The 18,156-nt window shown below is 41.7% G+C and overlaps 1 long non-coding RNA gene across 1 annotated transcript in view; it reads left to right on the top strand.

Moving 5' to 3' along the window:
- LOC308218606 overlaps positions 1-16,368 on the top strand; it is a 31,622-nt gene extending 15,254 nt beyond the window's left edge. Inside the window, exons 3-5 of the long non-coding RNA XR_013956414.1 lie at positions 10,592-10,684; positions 11,096-11,148; positions 16,283-16,368. This is a non-coding gene — a long non-coding RNA (uncharacterized lncRNA). The remainder of the gene's footprint in view (positions 1-10,591; positions 10,685-11,095; positions 11,149-16,282) is intronic.
- The last annotated feature ends 1,788 nt before the right edge of the window (positions 16,369-18,156 follow it).

The raw sequence follows: 18,156 nt of genomic DNA, 5'->3' as shown, positions 1-18,156 counted from the left end.
TTTGAAAGAAAGGAGTTGCTTTCTTTGCTTTCAAACCCCAAGGTTGCTACTTTGTAAAGAAGCCATCACCTACTTGTGTACTTGTGTGGCCATGATTACAGACAGACATAAAAAAAAAAAAAAAAAAAAAAAGGAAAAGGATAGGAAATGCAATGCAATTGCACCCATAACAGAAAAAGCATTTCTGCTGGTAGGACTATATGGAGACAAAACCTGATCACACTTACAACGTTTGAGAGACGGGCACTTCAGATTGTGAAGTCATTTGGTTGAGCTAGGTCTCAACCAAACATTAATAACAAAATCTGAAAGCTTTAAGAAGCTAAAGGAACATTCCAAAGCATACAGGGCCTTCAGGAAATACTTACAATCCCCACTTTTTCCTTACACAAACTGATTGTTCAAGATACTTTCTTCAGACAATACATACATCTACCTCTGTTATCAAGCCAAGATTCTAGAGTCCTCCAACACATGGGCAAAATAACTCAAGCGTCTCAACACAACTCTGTGTTTTATATTGTATGTACATCCCACTAACTCTATGGATGGCTGTTCCCCACTTGAAACAATTATTTATAGCTTAGCAAAAAAAGCATGAAGTGCTTACAGATACTTTAAGGAGCCCCTGTTTGGGATTCTGTTTGCATTTATTTCTGATGGACAGAAGCTAATTGGACATTAGCATTCTCATACAACTAGAAACTTTCTGCTCTGACACTAGAACAGCCAGGCTTAAAAGACTGTAGGCTTCCGCTTTGCAAACATTTTCAAAAAGCAGGGGTTAGGAAGGCAATCCCATTGGGAGGAAAGGGGTGGTTTTAAGCCTGATGTATTTGGCAACTGTCAGCTTTATTTTTGCTATGGGTTCAAGAGTCCTTGAACCACTAGGACTTAATATTTTTACTAGTACAAAGTATTCCATGAGTACTTTGTGCTTTTCCCCGAATAACTATGGAAAAGGCTAAGACGGGCTCCTGGAGAAGATAATAGCTCTTCCTTTTCTTAGTTACTTACATTTGTTGCACTTACCTGTTTTTTTTTTTTTTTCCAAAAGAAAAGGTGCCACCAAAACTTGCAAGAATACCAGAAATGCTTTGTTAGGACACAGGTGGCAATGGGTATATGCTGTGAATCACTCTTGGGGAAAGTTGTTCTATAAACAATTCCTCTCACTTCAAAAAGCTCTCACAAACTGCAGTTTGTTCACAACAATTAAAGAAAAAACAAATGCAACCCTCAAAAAACAACACACAAATAAAACCCAGATACTTTCACATTTACTTTAAGAGAACAATGCTCCTAGACTAACCAGTTCAGAGAGAGACTAGCTCCTTTCAGTTCAGTAGCTCCAACATGAATTATTTAACACTATTAATTGGCCCCAAGATTTGTTCCAGGATTGTAAAGACTTTAAGATGAGCAGTTGCTTGTAATCATGTTCAAACAAAGTGCATTTTGCAGCTAGTAGGGGGAAAAAAAAAAAAACAAACCAGGTGGTTCCTCTTACTCAGAGAAGCCACTGCCATACAGCTTGTCTTCTAGGTGTACAAATCCTCAGCAAGGTGCCCAGCATGGGGCTCAGTAATTTCAGTCACAAGTTAACATCATTCCTGGGGAAGAGCCAAGACAAGTTACACCAGCTTCAGTTAACCTCAGTTTCTTTTTCTCCTCTCACCCTGGCATCCTGAGCTTTCATTTTCAGACACACATTCCCAGTGTTTCCATTTCCCATGCAGCAACTACAACAGCATTGGCTACTGATTAGCCCCACCTGTGAAGTTCACCACTTTGTTAATGAATACATAACACCTTCCTAGAATAGTAAGGATTTTCTGAAATCCAGCTTTCTTGGTTTTCTTACCCACTAAGAAATACAAATCCAACAGACTGCAGGGTTACAAAAGTCAGGGAGGAGATGTCTAGTAACAGATCTAATGAGAAAAAATAAAGTGACTACTGCATGTTACTGGAACTGTGTATATGCATCAATAACAACATCATCTTGTCTTGAAGAAAGGTGATTTCTACAATACACAAATGAAAAATAGCTAAGATGAGAGAGGACTCATGATCCAGAAAGTCCTTGAACCTGTTGCTGGCAACAGTTGCCAGCAAAAATAAGCATCTGCAGGCCAGGATTTTCCCTGCTCAAAAGTAATTTTGGAGAATGGAAATTCTCTGGCATTAGTATATTAGACTTCCTCCTAGACAAGGCATTGGACAAAGGTAGTAAGAACATTTTATATACTATCTCATCAGGTCAAAGTAATCTCTTGAGCCTGAAATAGTTTCCCTTCTGCTTCCTAGGAAAGCCCCCAGAATTTCCCTTTCTCCCTCTCTCATTACCAGGCTTTATCCACTATATAAATTTGAAAGTTCAAAGGGAAGGAGTTTTCCACTTTCCTTCTTTGGACTGATGACATTTACTGAGGGGGTTTTATAATTCTGGGTCGGTGTGAAAGATAACTGCTGACTAAAGAGAAAAAAAAATCAAAACCAAAAAAACCCCACATTTGTAGAATGGATAATATATTGAAAAAACAGACAAAGCCATCACTACAGACATTTATGCAGTTATTATACTAAATGCTGACAGCCTGTCAACTTAAACAAGATATCTTTCTGCACTGAAGCTTTACAATATAAATAGCTCAATACTCAAAGAACTTCTTGTTCAGTAACTCAATTATTCTCAAGTTACATCCTCCCTAAGTTTTACGGCCCTTTGGCTGCACTCTGCCAAAACACTGTACAGATGGGATGGAGATCAAAGATAAATCACATTCATGAGCTTTTTGAGACTTATCAGCAGTAAGCAGGGGAAGAAATCAAAGACTGCTGAGATAACCTCAGTGCTAGGTAGAGAGCAGAGGTCAGACCACACACCTACTTCAGCATTTGCAGCACAGAACAGGAAACACACTCTTGCTTAAATCCCTGTGCGGCCTCCTGAACCAGATGGCTGGGGGCTGGCTGGAGCTAGGAAGCACAAGGCAGCCGCTGTTCCTGCAGTGTCCATGGCTCCATAGCAGGAGGCTGTGCCCCATGTCACCTGTCCCTTTGCTCACCACTAGCCCTGCTCTGTCCTTTCCATGATTTATAGCAGGCAATATTCTCCATAGCCTGCTTTTCCAAGAAGCCTGGATCAGCCCTGTATGTTTGCAGCTGTGCATGTACCAGGGAGCTCTTGTCCCTCTGCAGGAGCTTAGTAGCAACGGAAGAGTTCAAATGCTCATGAGATTTCCAATGTAGATGCAAGTTGAGGAGCTTAGCCCTCTGAATGATGGAGATGCAAAAAAAAAAAAAATCAGGTGGAAACATTCCAATGTAGCAATGTTTCTACAAGTAATAGTTAACAGCAGTAGATTATCTAGTCCTTCAATGAGAAAGATTCATTTCACATAGCAAATGATTAATCCAGATAGGACAAAACCCTTTAAAGCAAACCAACTACAGTGGGAGGGAAAGGCCACAAGGAACACAGAAGGGCAAGAAGAAATACCTGCCAGCCGCACCCATTATATGCAAGACTTTCTAATGTATTTCAATCTATTTTGGTTCCTCTTGCAAGTATCTGGTTTATATGGAGCTGTATAAAGTGATTCCTATCACTTGACATACTGGCTAAACAAGTTGTGGCTTTCATTTAGGCACTTGAATGGGCCAGCGGAGGGACAGCAAGATAACTTTATTTCACCCATCTTCTTTCCTACCCCAATAGAGCCTACAAAAGTTTCTCCTCAGCTTATGGCCAAGCAAGGACCTCACACACACTGAAAGGCAGTAAGAGGGATAACTAAGCCTATTAGAGTTTATGGCAATAATTAGGCACACACCTAGAGTCACTTTCACAAAAAGTTGAGCTCTCTACTCCAAAGTGGTACTAGTAACCCAAATAGGATTCTCTCTCTCAAAAAACAGGTCTCATTTTCACAACTACCTTCAGACTATTCACTTCAGAACTTAGTATTTATCAGTGCTATATTAATCCAACAAGCATTTTTACTGACATTAGTTAACTCAATGTCTCCAGGACTCCTCACATCAGTGAATCCAAGCATCAGCTTAGCTGTCTGATTGTTGAATAGAGTGCTCCAGAATCAGGTAATATCACTAATATAAGAGTCAGATTGAGCAGATGCCAGAGGAAAACAAAACCTACAGTGAAGAATGAAAAGTTAAAGTCCTTATTTCAATGTTAACATTTAACCTCTGAAAATAAAGGTACTGTGGAGTAAAGCAACAGTAAAACGAAACATCATCCAGAGAGCACTAGAAGCAGATACTCAGATAGGAACCGCCTTCAAAGTCAGAAAAAAAAAAAATTACACAATATTGAGTCAGTTGAAGGACCACCTCCCTCTTTCTGCATTGTCACTTGTGAGCCACTATGTTAAGCTTTCTAAAAGACAAAACAAAAACCCCACACATCTGTGCCTTGTTCAGGTAACTGCAATCTCTTGAAAGAGCAACTCTTTATTCTTGAGAATTTTTTTATGAAAAGAGAAAAAACATTGCTAGAACTGGCAGATAAAGAGCAGTGGAAACTTTCAGAAAAGCAAAAAGGAATTGAGAAAAAGGAACTTTTAGGGGAGCTGCCAGAAAGCCATTACAAAAAGGAACAGTGGCCTTTTGGTTTCTCTTCAGAAGTTGCAAAGGGCCTAAGACCACCACACACCACTAGCCACAGACAGTGAAGTCTCACCAGTAAGCACAAGGGCAGGCAAAGGGTGGGAGACACCATATGCTGCTTAGCCTGTGCTGAGCTTCCGCCAGACAGTGTCAAATGTGCAGTGCTCAGAAACTCAGGAGGATCCATAATCTGCAAGACAGGAATAGGTGGGGCTGGGAACACTTGCTAAGGATTTAGAGGTCAGAAATTGCTCCCCAAATCAGAAAACTTCCCAACAAAAAGAACACAAATTAAAGGCACTGTCCTGCCAGCAGCAGCTTTCTCTTGAAAGCCTAACTGCTTAATCTAGTATAAAAGTCTTGTTGCAGAGGGAAAAGCATGTTTTAAAATAATAGGATGAGAGCCCACTACTAAAATCATAGACAGTTGCCATGCAAAACTGCCTAACACAGACCCCACAGGCAGCAGTGATACAACATCCTTCTGGGATCTAGCTATAAATATCCTTCTAGTCCCTGGATTGACCTTCACACAAGGGATTCAAGCAGATGACAGAGATGAAATTCCTCCAACAGCTGGAAATATGACAGGATCTTGACTGCCTGAGAATTCAACCAGATGAAACATAACATGAAAATACTAGATACCCAGAAGACTATAGCATCATTTGATCATATGCTGAATTCTCACTTGCATACCAAGAGTGTTTCCTTCTGAAACTTGAAATGACACATACCACATTTAGCATCAGTCCCCTGAGCCATCCAAACCTTCCCATTTCACAAAGCCACAACTTCAGCTTAGTCAGAACTATTTAGAAAGGTCATTCTGAAATCAAGAATAAAGCTTAGTTTCCTAAGCATTCTAGTTTATCAGACATTCTCACTCATATCCACTTTCTTTTCGGCCAGACATCCAGATTTTTGCTGTTTTCCTCCAAACCATTGAGAAGGTATTTGTGTTTTAATCCTGGAAACTCTGATCAAATATAAATTGTAACTTCCATTTCCCCAACATATTTCATTTCTGTATTTGTGGATGAACTCCTCCTCACCAAAAGCTATTTATTCAAAGCCAGGGAAGGTGTGTAAGTTCTCACTGCAGTACTATGTATGAGGTACAGCCTTCTGCTGAGAAGAAGTCACACACCATCAGTCATTCATCCTTTGAGAAGGAATAACTTTTCATATTAGATGTGCATTTGGTAACAGTCTTTCAGTCCCCAGAGCATGACTGTGTCCCATGATAAACCTTAAATACAGGAAGTTACAGCAGCATCGGGAAACAAGCAAGCCCAGACAGCGCTCCACCCACCATTCCACCTACACAGCATAGGTGGTGTGGCTGGAGCACAGGGAGAGGAGAGGGAAACATGGACGGAGTGCAGAACACCCCAGTACACAGCAAATAACACCTTCAGAAAGTTTTAAACAGCTATAAACTCTGCCAAAACAAACATGAAAAGCAGACCAGGCACATTCATATGTGTCCTGGGTTTAGCAGTAGCAGTCAGTTTTTCTCCTTCTTAGTAGCTGGTGCAGCACTGTGTTTTTGACTTTTGGCCTGGGAACAGAGCTGGTAACACTGATGTTTGGTCTGACCAAGGACTTTATGAGTCTCGTGCTCTGCCAGGAGGAAGCAGGGACAGGAGACCTGACCTAAACTAGCCAAAGGGGTATTCCATACCACAGCACATCATGCCTGTGATGTAACTGGGAGTTAACCGGAAGGGCATTCTCTGCTCGGGTCGGGCTCGTTTCGGCGGGTAGTATCACATTCTCTTCCCTTCTCTTCCCTTGTTATTTCCCTTATCATTATTATTATTGGTGGCAGCAGTAGTGATTTGTGTTATACCTTAGTTACTGGACTGTTCTTATCTCAACCCGTGGGAGTTACATTCTTTTGATTCTCCTCCCCTTCCCCCGGGGTGGGGGGGGGTGTCGGAGGGAGGAGGAGAAATTGCATGGCTGACTTGGCGACAGGGCTTAAACCACGACAATGTGCCTGAGGTTTGCTACAGTGCACCTAAAGATAAGGATCCCAATCCAAGATTCAGCTACCACCACAGCACATTTTGCAGTCTAAAGCTCCAGATATTCCCCCAGGAGGCAAAGGGCACTTCTGTCCACTGCCTTGAGCTGAGAGGACGAATCACACAGCTATTAACTACGGAAACACTGCTTGCCACTGCTCACAAATGCCCAGAAAATTGCTTTCAAATCGGGGTAATTTATTCAAAAATCTAAAACACTAAAAGAGAAAGCCTCTGTAATTTTTTGATACATGCCAGCATGTCCCTCACTGAGATCTCTTAAATATCTATCTTTGAACTAATTACAGGATGTGTCTCTCAGTAATCCCTCATTTTGCTTACAGGTTGCTTTCAGATAAGGCCAGAAGCAATCATCCACTTTCAGTACAGACTGTTGCATCATAAGAACTTTCTCTAAGAAACCAGATCATAATTTCCACTTACGAGATCACTGATTAGCTTGCAATTAGCTTTTGCCTAAAGGTAAAAGGACTGTGTGGTTATAGGCAACATTTCTCTCCTTGGGGTGCTTGCAGGATTTCACGAAGTCAGGGAGAAATATTCCCCCATCCTCCTACAAGCACCAGTAACAAGTCAGCTCTCATAAATCTATTCTCAGAAGCCAAAGGCATTGTGGAGGTAAGGGGGGAGACAACACTTGAAGAAATTACATCAGTTTCTAAGCTATAAAAGCTTTGCCAGGTGTTAAACAAGCAGTTTCCTTCTTGGCAGTGGCCCTCATTCATCTGCTAGGTGATGTTGGCTAATCCTCTCAGAATTACTGGCATTTTCTGCAGCTGGTGCCTGTTCCAGCTTGTATCACCATTCAGTCAGTACCAGGCTACATTACCTATGTTACTCAGCCAGTGCTGGAGGCTGGCAGATGAAGCAGAAGAGTTGGCAAGCCTATCAATCACTTCAACATAACATCCAGATTGTCACATTCACTTAGTTCACAACTTAAATCAGTGCCACACTTTGTGGCCACCACACAGAAGTACCTGTTCTGTGTCAAAAGGGTTCCAGCTCAGCATCTCCCTCCATGCTTCGGCCAGCACCCTACTTCAACCCATCATCCCATAACAGCATCTCACAGTCCTTCCCTAGATTATCAGTTCCCAGGTCTTTTCTGTCCTAAATCCCAGACTTTTGCAGAGGGGTTGGAACTAGATGATTTCAAGATCCTTTCCAACCCTAACTCTTCTATGATTGTATGATTCCATGAAAGTATACAAGTACACTGTGGTTACAAGCTATTGCTGAACTGATCACTGAAACCAGTTGGGTTTTCTAGTACCATAACATGGCTGCTCAGCCACCAGAACTGCTGCCCTGATCATCCTTCAGCTGCACCATTCTTGATGATCAAACAGCTGCCCACAGAATTCAGAGCAAGGTTATGGCAAAAACAAAGAAAAAAAAAAAAACCAAAAAACAAACAAACAAAAAAAAGAAAACAAAACGAAAACACCAAGGAAACATCTGTGCACAACACAGACCCCTGGCTCATGCAAACCATCTCTACCCACAGCATTTTCCCCTCCTGCCACCCCAGCTGTCCTAACCAGGAGAGCTGTTCACAGGGGAGTATCCTTAATATACCATAGCAACACTATTTCCAGGGTTAACAGAACATTTGCAAAAAATACCACTTTTTAAACTCATTTTAAAGGGAGAATTTTAGTGCTCCAAGAGCACAAAGCCTTCAAGAGTAGTATTTAGGCCCTCTCATCCCCACCCCTCCTGCATTGGAAAGAAATAACTTGAGTCAATTTACTTTGGGACGCAAAGTCCTGCTATTCTACAGGCACTGGGAACATTTGGTTACTTGCCTAGTTGATTAACTTTCATTGCAGGCTGAGCTAACTTGTTTAGTAAATAACCTCACACATGACAAAAGCTGAATGACAGAGACATTTCCAAGAAGTTGAGAGTTTTGACATTTCATCACGCAGTTTAATTACATCACATGCCTTCATTATTTCAGGTAGGTTAGTGTGTTGAAGAGTTATTAGTTAATATTTTAGTTCTTCAGGAAGTGATTCTTCATAGCAAAGCCTTATTCAGTTAATTGTTTTAACCTCTGAAAAGTAAGTCTTTAATTCCTTTGTCAGATTATAATGGACAGCAGGCGGATCAACTTTTACATTTGAAAAAGTTCAAAGAAAAAAAAATCACTTGTTAGCTTCCTAAACTTCCATTTTGTTCAAACCAGCACCTAAAAAAATTGGAGAGAAAAAAAAAAAAAAAGTTATGTCAAATATCAAATAGATATTCTAAATGCTGATCCATGCGGTGACTGAAACATCTTACACCATCCGAATTGCACCAATGGGAACAGATCTCTGATTTAGTGTACCAAGAACGATCCTTCCGGAGACTCAGTGTAAACATTTCTGTTCCAAGCAGAATCCTCTCAAACCAGAGGAAAAAAAAAAAAAAAAAAAAAAAAAAAAAAAAGTTCTTTCAACTAAACAGCACTGGAGTAAGCTAAATTAAAGGTTACATGCCCCAGCTAGACAAATCTGAACCACTCCTGCAGTTAGATGCTGCTTCCTAAAACAAGACCTACCTTGCTTCTTTTTTATGCACAAGCTTAAACTTCAGTAGGGAAGTAACAAAAGCACGTGGCTGGCAAGAGAGCTCAACATTCACATGCAATTCAGACGCAATTTGGTATTTCAGCTCTGAATCTACTTCCCCCCACCCCGATCCAAGGCTTTTGTACAGGCGTTTGTGAGAACCAGAAGCCCCACAGGGACTCTGTGGGAGTAAGCCAGCCAAAGCTGGAGACACAAACAAACTGAGCTGGAACAATGACCTTATGTAGTTCTTGAGTCAGAATCAAAACTGTTAGAAAATGACTGACTCTTCAGAAGAATGACATCACTTCTAGGAGCTCTGATTTTCAGGTCATATCTGCCTGCTGTTATTGCACCTTTACACAGACCTGTTAGCTGGCCACACCTACCGAATTTGTAGTTCTTTCTGCATAGGGAAATATCATAAGAACTACTTCAGCCTACAGAGAGAGTGGGTATAGCCACAGTTTTGTTTACAAAAGGCAGGAAGGAAGAAAACGTATATGGATAAATTGCATCAGCTTATACCCTTATGCTTGAAACATAAACATTACAAGGGGGAAGTAGGCAACCACAGGTGAAGTTAATTAAAAACATGCAGGACATGTTGGTTTTAATGTCAAAGAAGCCAAAGACAGCAAATGGCTTGCACTGAGTATCAGGAAGATGTTGGTAAACGAAACATAACTAGGGCTTGGCCATGAGGAGAGGAGGAGACACAGAAATCCAGCTCTCAGATCTTGCTCACCCCAGCAAGCACCATTGCACCAGGAGCAATAGGTAGGAGAACAGCACCAGCACGTTCCCCAGACAGAGCTACCACAACAGAAAATGGGCCTTGGCTAAGATTTAACAGCCTCCTCAAAAAAGCAGCTCTACTTTTAAGTAGCATTTCCCTTATAGGCTTATTAGCCATTAGTCTAATTTGCTAGTAGATGTGCAGCTTGGATGATATTTGATAGCCTGAGGAATGGCATCCACACCTCTTGACAAATACAATACCCATTAGGTTTCAGCACCTTCATTGATCTCAGCTGCGTATGGAGAAGAATCCCTTCACTATGCTGAAAGCTCAGGGCTAGTCAGTACACAGCTTCTGACACACACTCATCCTACAGATGAAAATAAATATGCTCTGAATACATTCTTACAATACAACAGGGTGTATACACCCTGTTGTATATACTCAATATTATATACACTGTGTATAACAATACATTACTTGTATTATACCCACAGAGTGAAAGAAAACAGACTGAATCATAGCAGACGAAGTACTAGTAAATAACCTATTCCCTTCTGGAGAAATGCCTGTGGCAACAAAAATTAAGAGCCTTTCAGTCTTTTGCAGAGACAGAAGAGCAGCTGGAGCGCCTGGTGAAGCTTGTGACAAGAAGGGATTCCTAAGGACTGGGAAGGCATGAAAATGAAATGGTAAGCTGTGCTTTTCTTGTTCTGCGAAGCAGCTGAAGTTTGGAGGCAGAGGAAATTACATTTAGTTACCAATAGAAAATAATCTTGAAAGCAAACTATGACTACATATACGCCATTAATTTTGTCCACATGAGAACACAAGCAGGAAGTATGGGTTTTTGTGACTGAAGCGCCATCACATTACAATCATTGAGAAACCTCAGATCTACAGCCAAGAGATACAATCCACATCAAGACTAGATAACGAAACGAGACAGGGTTTCTAACCCATCTCAGCTTTGTATCAAAGTTCCCTTCACAGATGAGGGAGTTGTGAAGCAGGGCATAAATTATGCCAGAGAAAAGGTCTTTGAACTCTGCTTTGGCATTCTAACAAAGCATTTGGAATTTCTCTCTCTCTCACTTTATTAGGGGGACTGCTGTCTGGATGGTTGCTTGCTTACTGTTTGCATCTCTACCCAGAGGTAAATATACTATAACAACACATCTAGAAGGTGTTTATATGTGAATACACAAAGTGAGAATGTTGAACAAATGCATGCTTTGCTTTGAACATATTTCATCACAGTCCAAGGTCTGCATACAGGTAATAACTTTCAGATAAACATCTACCTGAAAGAAGTGGTTTCAAGGTTAAGGTGTTCCAGGTCCACAAATCTTAACCTATGAAGTTTATCCTGCCCACCTTTTTAAAAATATCCTACCATTTCCACAATGTTAAGAAAGACTTGAATCTCATCACTTATAATGATACAAGGCAGTTAGATGTTAAGGTGCTGGGTTTGCTATAGGCATAACCAGGTAAGTGAAAGGACCAGATCCCAGCAGCAACCTCTCTGCCTGAATCTTTGCATGTGCTCCATGAAGTTCTAGCAGCATTTGGTTTCTGATATTATATAGAAAAAGGTACACTAGTACGTGCAGGTGAGGGAGTTTCTACAAGCCTCAGGGCAACTCCCTGTAATTTCCTTATCTTAGGCTTACATTCAGCAATATTAAGTCTTCTGTGTGTGGTTAAAACACTGTTTTAACGCCCCAAGTTTACCAAGCATTGCAGTGGTTCAGGAGGTTACACTTCATCTGGAACTAGTCTCACTCTCTTCCGGGAGCACAACTGACATTTTTAGGGAAAACATTCATGTGTCTCCACAGATCAGTGTGAAGAGTCTGTTGCCGCTCAAGATGTGCCCTTTTGGTAGCTGAGTGCAACTGCAAGCATCTAAGTGACTACCCTTTGACTCTTTTTCTCCCTCTCCCTAAAACAGGGGAGCTCAAGTTCAGTGTTTCTGAGCAAGCAACTGGGATTGCAAACAGCCCCCTACCCTCCCTAAAATACTTTTGCATGTAGGTGAGACATAAGGTGGTGAGAAGCCGCAGAACACTACCTTGTCAGGTTAACATATTCCAGCTTGAACTCCTAAGTACTCAGAGATACAAGAAATTCCCTGTTACCTTGTTTCTAACAGCAGAACATTTTCCTGCTTAACTGATTACTTCCAGTATTAAATTACTAATGTCAGAACTGCACTGGCATCACCAGAGTGATCTACAGACACACACCCGAGAGCTTTCCACTTCCAGGCCTTTTTCCACAAGGCATAAACCCTAGATCGCCTACCGGCATCCCAGATTCTTCTGGTACAAGCAATATATAATTAATAAATAAACGTGATTACCCTAGATCATCTCCAGGGGGAAAGGAGAGAAAAACAAAAAAGCCTAGTCATTACAAGTTCCCCTGCATCACGCTTTAGACACCAAATAGCAGTATTTCCTCATTATATAAATCTTACAGACCGATTAAATTAGCACACTCAACTTCACCTTGAGAGCCCTAAACATTTGGACAATATTTAAAACGCACAATTAAAAACATAAAACCACAAAATAAACTCATCTCACTTTACATTTCATTTTTACAACTGCAATAAAAGCTGTGTGCCAACACACGTTTTTTCCAAGGTAAAACACTGCACCTTCCACATGCAAAGCTTACCAGGTAGATCAGATGAGTACTACTCCTCTTGCTTCATACACCCTAGCAGCAACTGCCACCATCCCCACTGCACAACTGCTTCTGCCTTCTGGCCAGGAAACTCTGTGCTACCATACCTCCCTGGCACATCAACAGTCTCAGCAAGAAGCTTAACACAACATCAATAATCTTCAGCATTACTTTACACTTCTTCCTAGAACTGGCTTCCATAAGAGCATCTACTTGACTTGTACCCCGAAGTCTGTTCTTCCCATCAACAAAAGACCTCATTCAGCTGTAGGCTCTGTTAAATAACTCATTACAGCCAAATTTCAGTCACCTGTTTTTGCCCCAGGCAACTTCAGCTGTGCTTTCTTTTGTGCCTCCTGCTGCACTGGTTTTACCAGCTGAAGGCAGTGCAGGTTTAACCCCAGGGGCCTTAATAGTCATCACAAGTGTTACAAGGTTTGTACACTGTATCATACAGGAAGGGAAGGGGTATGTTGGGCACTGCTGTTCTTCATCTTTGCAAAAAGAATAGAGTCAAAAAGCAAACTGATACACTTCTAAAACCAATATGAAATTTAGAAATCACTGCTATCAGGAGATAGGACCAACTCTCTCCCTCTTTTGGTCATTAGGCAAATGCTTATTGTCCATTTTTCTCAAGAAAGCCACAAGTTTTGTGGACTTCAGGATCATCTTTTCTTCATCCATGTGCAACACAACACAATGCAAGCACTTTCTCTCCTGAGGGCATCTGGTAAACAGGACTCTTCTCACCAGAAAGCTCTTTGGGAGGATCACTTCTTCCAGAGCTTTCAAAACACCTGCAGCAGCCTCAGGCACCCTCACCTCCCTGCTGTGGTTAGCTAACCATGGCCAGCCATAACTGCAGTCTGCGTTCAGACATGGCATTGTTTCAGACTCTGCTAAGCTCAGCCTTCCTCAGCTCCCCAGGCCCAAAGAGCTCAGGGATGGCTCTCAGGCTGCTCGTCACTCTCCTTCAGGTGGTGGTGGCTCTTCTAGGTGTGCCAGTTACAGCTAACAGCCTGGGTATGTCACTAATTGCAGGGCTGAAGCAGTCTCCTTGGGGAGCACAGTCATATGTGCTGTGACAGTAAGGGTACAGTACAGTGGAGGCCAAGCTTTACTATAAATAAAATAAGACCCCTGTTTGGATATTATTGTAATTCAGGTTCCTCTTGAGAAGCAACACCTGGTCAGCAGCTGATACAGTCTGAAAACAGTTGAGCTGTCCACACAGTAAGGGAAATCTCCTTCCGCCAACCACCAGTTCTGTTGTCCGTATCTGATGGGCAATTGGTTCACTGTTTTCGATACATCACCATGGGGATGTGATTTTTCAGCTGAAAGTTCACATTGTTGAGCAAAAGCAGATGGTGATTTTAAGCTGAAAAATCTGAAAGCCGAAGGAAAGCAGATGTTTGGTGATATAATCAAAGACATTTGGGTCCACGATTTAGCTTTCTGAATTATACTTTTCCTTCTGCTTTTATGTCTGTCTGGATGGACGCAATGTGACACCAGACAAGCCTCAAAACAGACACTGATTAATATAGAAACAGAGGTCCTGGCATGTAACAAGCCGAGCCCTGGACCTGGCAGTATTGGTGGGTGACAAGTTGACTGTGAGCCGGCAGTGTGCCCCTGCAGCCAGGAGGGACAATAGTATCCTGGGGTGCATCAGTAGAAGTGTTGCCAGCAGCTCAAGGGAGGGGATCCTCTCCCTCTACTCAACCCTGGTGAGGCCACATCTGGAGAACTGTGTTCGGTGCTGGGCTCCTCAGTACTACTGCTGGAGCTACTGGAGAGGGTCCAGTGAAGGCCACAAGGATGATCAGGGGTCTGGAGCATCTCTCTTATGAGGAGAGATTGTGGAAGCTGGGCCTGTTTAGCCTAGAGAAGAACAAGCTAAGAGAGGATCTTATTAGTGCATATAAATACCTCAAAGGTGGGTGCCAAGAGGATGGTGCCAGACTTGTTTCAGTGGTGCCCAGTGACAGGACAAGGAGCAATGGCCATAAACTAAAACAGAAGAAGTTTCACCTGAACACGAGGAAGAACTTCTTTATGTTGAGGGTGGCAGAGCACTGGGACAGGTGCCCAGGGTGGTCGTGGAGTCTCCCTCTCTGGAGACATTCAAAACACGCCTGGACACATTTCTGTGTAACCTGCTCTGGCTGGCCCTGACTTGACAGGGGAGTTGGACCAAATGATCTCCAGAGGTCCTTTCAACCTTAATGATTTTGTGATTCTGTAGTCTGATTACTTACCCCTTATGCTTCACAGAACTTTGGCCATGAAAAGAGATTGAGTTGTTTCAAAGTGAATTTTAGTTTTGCTTCTTGGCACAGTCACAGACTCACGCTGCTTTTGTTCTGCTCCCTGCTGCAAATGAGTTTTCTATCCAAATTAATTCATCTGCATTTTAATTTATAAAATATTTTTATGAAACAGGTTTGGTTAAAGTGTTAATTTAAGCCCACATTCTGTGCTGAAAAAACCTACTTGTCTATGCTTTATAAATGCACAGAACCCTTCTTCTGTAATGCAGTCTTCCACTAGAAATATAACACCACAACCTAGTAAAAGTTGTCCTACATGATAGTGTCAGATTCCCCCATTTGCAATCCTAGTATACTTTCAACTAACTTGGAATAATTTATAAAAATAATGAGTATCAGAGTTATTAAATGAACAATGTGTATAAGTGAGATGCATCTGTCTTCCTGCCCTGCCTGACTACCGCTTTGTTCACCAGCAGGCTACCCCAACCCTGGTTCTTGCTTCTGCTGGAATTGGTTGGTAAGATTGTCCAGGTCACCCACCACCCGTACAAAGTATCTGTCTCCCTTGGAAAAGTCATTTACCTTCTTTCTGGCATACTGGGAGAACAGCTATACCAAAGAGTATGAGAGGGCAGGCTTAGCAAGAGTGCACCAAGCCAGAGCTGCAGATAAAAGCCCTGTTCTGCCAGACCCTCTGCCAGGTGTCACAGGGGAAGGAGGCAGGAGCCTCTACTGCATTACTGACAAATTGGAAGCTGTGGTCTGATAGGCGAGCAACAGGAGTTGGGGGAGACCAGACTCATCCAGGATCTTTCTCATGCTGATATTACACCCTTTTCAAACTTTTTTTTTCTGACTTCTTTCCTACAAAAGCAATACTTGCTTATTCGTGTGTGCTCATCTTCACTTTCCTGCATCCCCTTTTCCTCTTGTGAACTGACTGGTTAATTAGAATCAAATCAGACACCTGATCTCAAAATTAATCTCCTCAGAAACTGGGAGAAAAATCATCAGCTAAAGAGACAAGTTCAAGCAGCGCCCACACGGATTAAGTGAAAGCAACTGCGTGCAGCAACATCTGTCCAGCTGCACAGCAACATCTGTCCTGCTGCAGAGCTGGCTGAGCATTGAGCATACACGGCCCTTAATCCTGGCATGGCACTTACTGCCTTCTGCCTGGCTGGGAGCAGGAGGACACACATAGAAGAGGGAGGAAGAGAGGCAATAATGGTGTGATGAAGCCAAATTCTAGGAAACCTGGTGTCCCTAGCTCTGTTGCACACTGAGAAAGTTGTATGGTTTTTATTCCAGGTCGACCGGACACAACATGCCACGCATTTGTTGGAGAAACTGTTGTTCTGCCTTGCACCACCACTTCTCCTGGAAAGCTGACCCTCTCCAATTCAATGCTGTTCTGGCAGATAGAGGCTGACAATCCTCAGCACACCACTGTAGTGCACTTTGTTCTCAATGGGCAGGACTTGCCACAGTTCCAGAATGACAATTACTGTGGCAGAACTAGTCTTTTTTCCGATCAGATGAAGCATGGCAACTTTTCCTTAAAGCTCTCCAATGTCAAACTACTGGACACAGCTGTATATAGTTGCATCTACAAACAGACTGGGGACCATTCTGACAAAACACAGAAATCTAATGTTAAACTCATTGTATCAGGTAAGATTTTTCTTTTAGTTCAGAGGGAGGGACTCAGGGGCAGCATTTCGTGTTGACAATCCATGTATAGTCATCAGCTGGGATGACTTCAGTTTTTAAAGCAGATCTTCACTCAGTTTCATTCTGTTCCTTGCTTTTGTTGGAAGAATAACTGAGAAGAAAATAAATGCATCTTTGTTAAGCTTCAGCACAGCATATCCACAGAAGCAGAAGGACTCCTGAAGGCAAGCCACCTGCCTCTTCCTCCTCCCTTCACAGGAGACATTAATGAATAATGAGGTCTCCCCAGCTTTTAAGCATTTAGTTATTTATGGCTTTGTACTGTCACAGATCCACCTTGTCCCAGAGGAACAGGAGAGTATTTCATTGTTTGCACTTGAGTCTGTGAAGTAGTATTAGTTTTGTCTCTGGTAATTAAATCCAAAGTCCAGCCCATACCCCCTTTCTGACATCAGACAGACAGTTGCTGATCACCTTTTCCATTGTAGCTGGAAGATCTGGATCAGGTGGCAACGCTGGACACATGCAACAAAAATTATTATTTTTCTTCCTTAGGAAAATAAGTGAGACCGTAACACATGCTCAAATAGTGCCAAACAACAGAGCTACGATGGTTGACGATACTACCCACAGGCATGGCCAGCAGAATGATGGGGCTTTAGGTTTGACCAGTTGACAGAGTGAAAAAGCAAATTTAAAAAAGGGGATACACATCAAACTAATCATAGTTTTTTAAGGTGTCTTGGTTGAATAAATCAGCAGAAAACTTTAATTTTGGTCAACTACAAACATTTAATTCCACTTAAAATAGAAAAAGATGTTTCAAGTAATAGAAACCCTTCAATATCTTTGTTTTAATGCACATCATTCTCAAGAGAAAAATATTTTTAAAATGTGAAGTGAAATACTTCAGGAAATTTCAAAGTGAAATGTTTTGCGTTTGCAAAATGAAAAAAATGTTTTGAAAATGGAGAATCAAAATCTTTTCATCATCTAATTTTTGGGAACTGTACAGTGTCTTTTACTCTAATTTAATTCTGTGATCATATTTAAACATTCAATAAGTTTGACAAATATATTCTTTCTCAGAAAAAAAAATTCTAACCCTTAGATCAATTATCAGCCCCCTTTTCCTGTTCTAGGCTCAAATACATAACTTTGATTCTTGTGGGTTTTTTTCCAGCTCCTTCTAGCACTGAGGAGGCTCCTTCCCCATCTGGTAAGGCAATACTCTTTAACCTGCCAACTGTCTAAGTGATTATCCAGTGCTTTAATTTGAATTTGCCACATTGGTAAAATGTGCTGAATAGAGAAAGTCCAATTGACTTATGATGCTTGTTCTCTCTTACTAAGTCTAGAAAAATACAGCTGTCTCAGACAGGGAAAAGCATTTCCACCACTAAAACAGACCTAGACTGCAGAAAGAAGAATACTGAAGTGTCGTCAGTCACTAGTCTATAAAGCTACTCACCATTATAGGCACCATAAAAATCAGTAAAAAACAACATGGA

Source organism: Psittacula echo (genome assembly GCF_963264785.1).
Source record: "Psittacula echo genome assembly, chromosome: 3".
Taxonomy (NCBI): Eukaryota; Metazoa; Chordata; class Aves; order Psittaciformes; family Psittacidae; genus Psittacula; species Psittacula echo.
The sequence above is the reverse complement of the archived record's forward strand: the minus strand, read 5'-3'. Positions and strand labels throughout refer to the sequence as shown.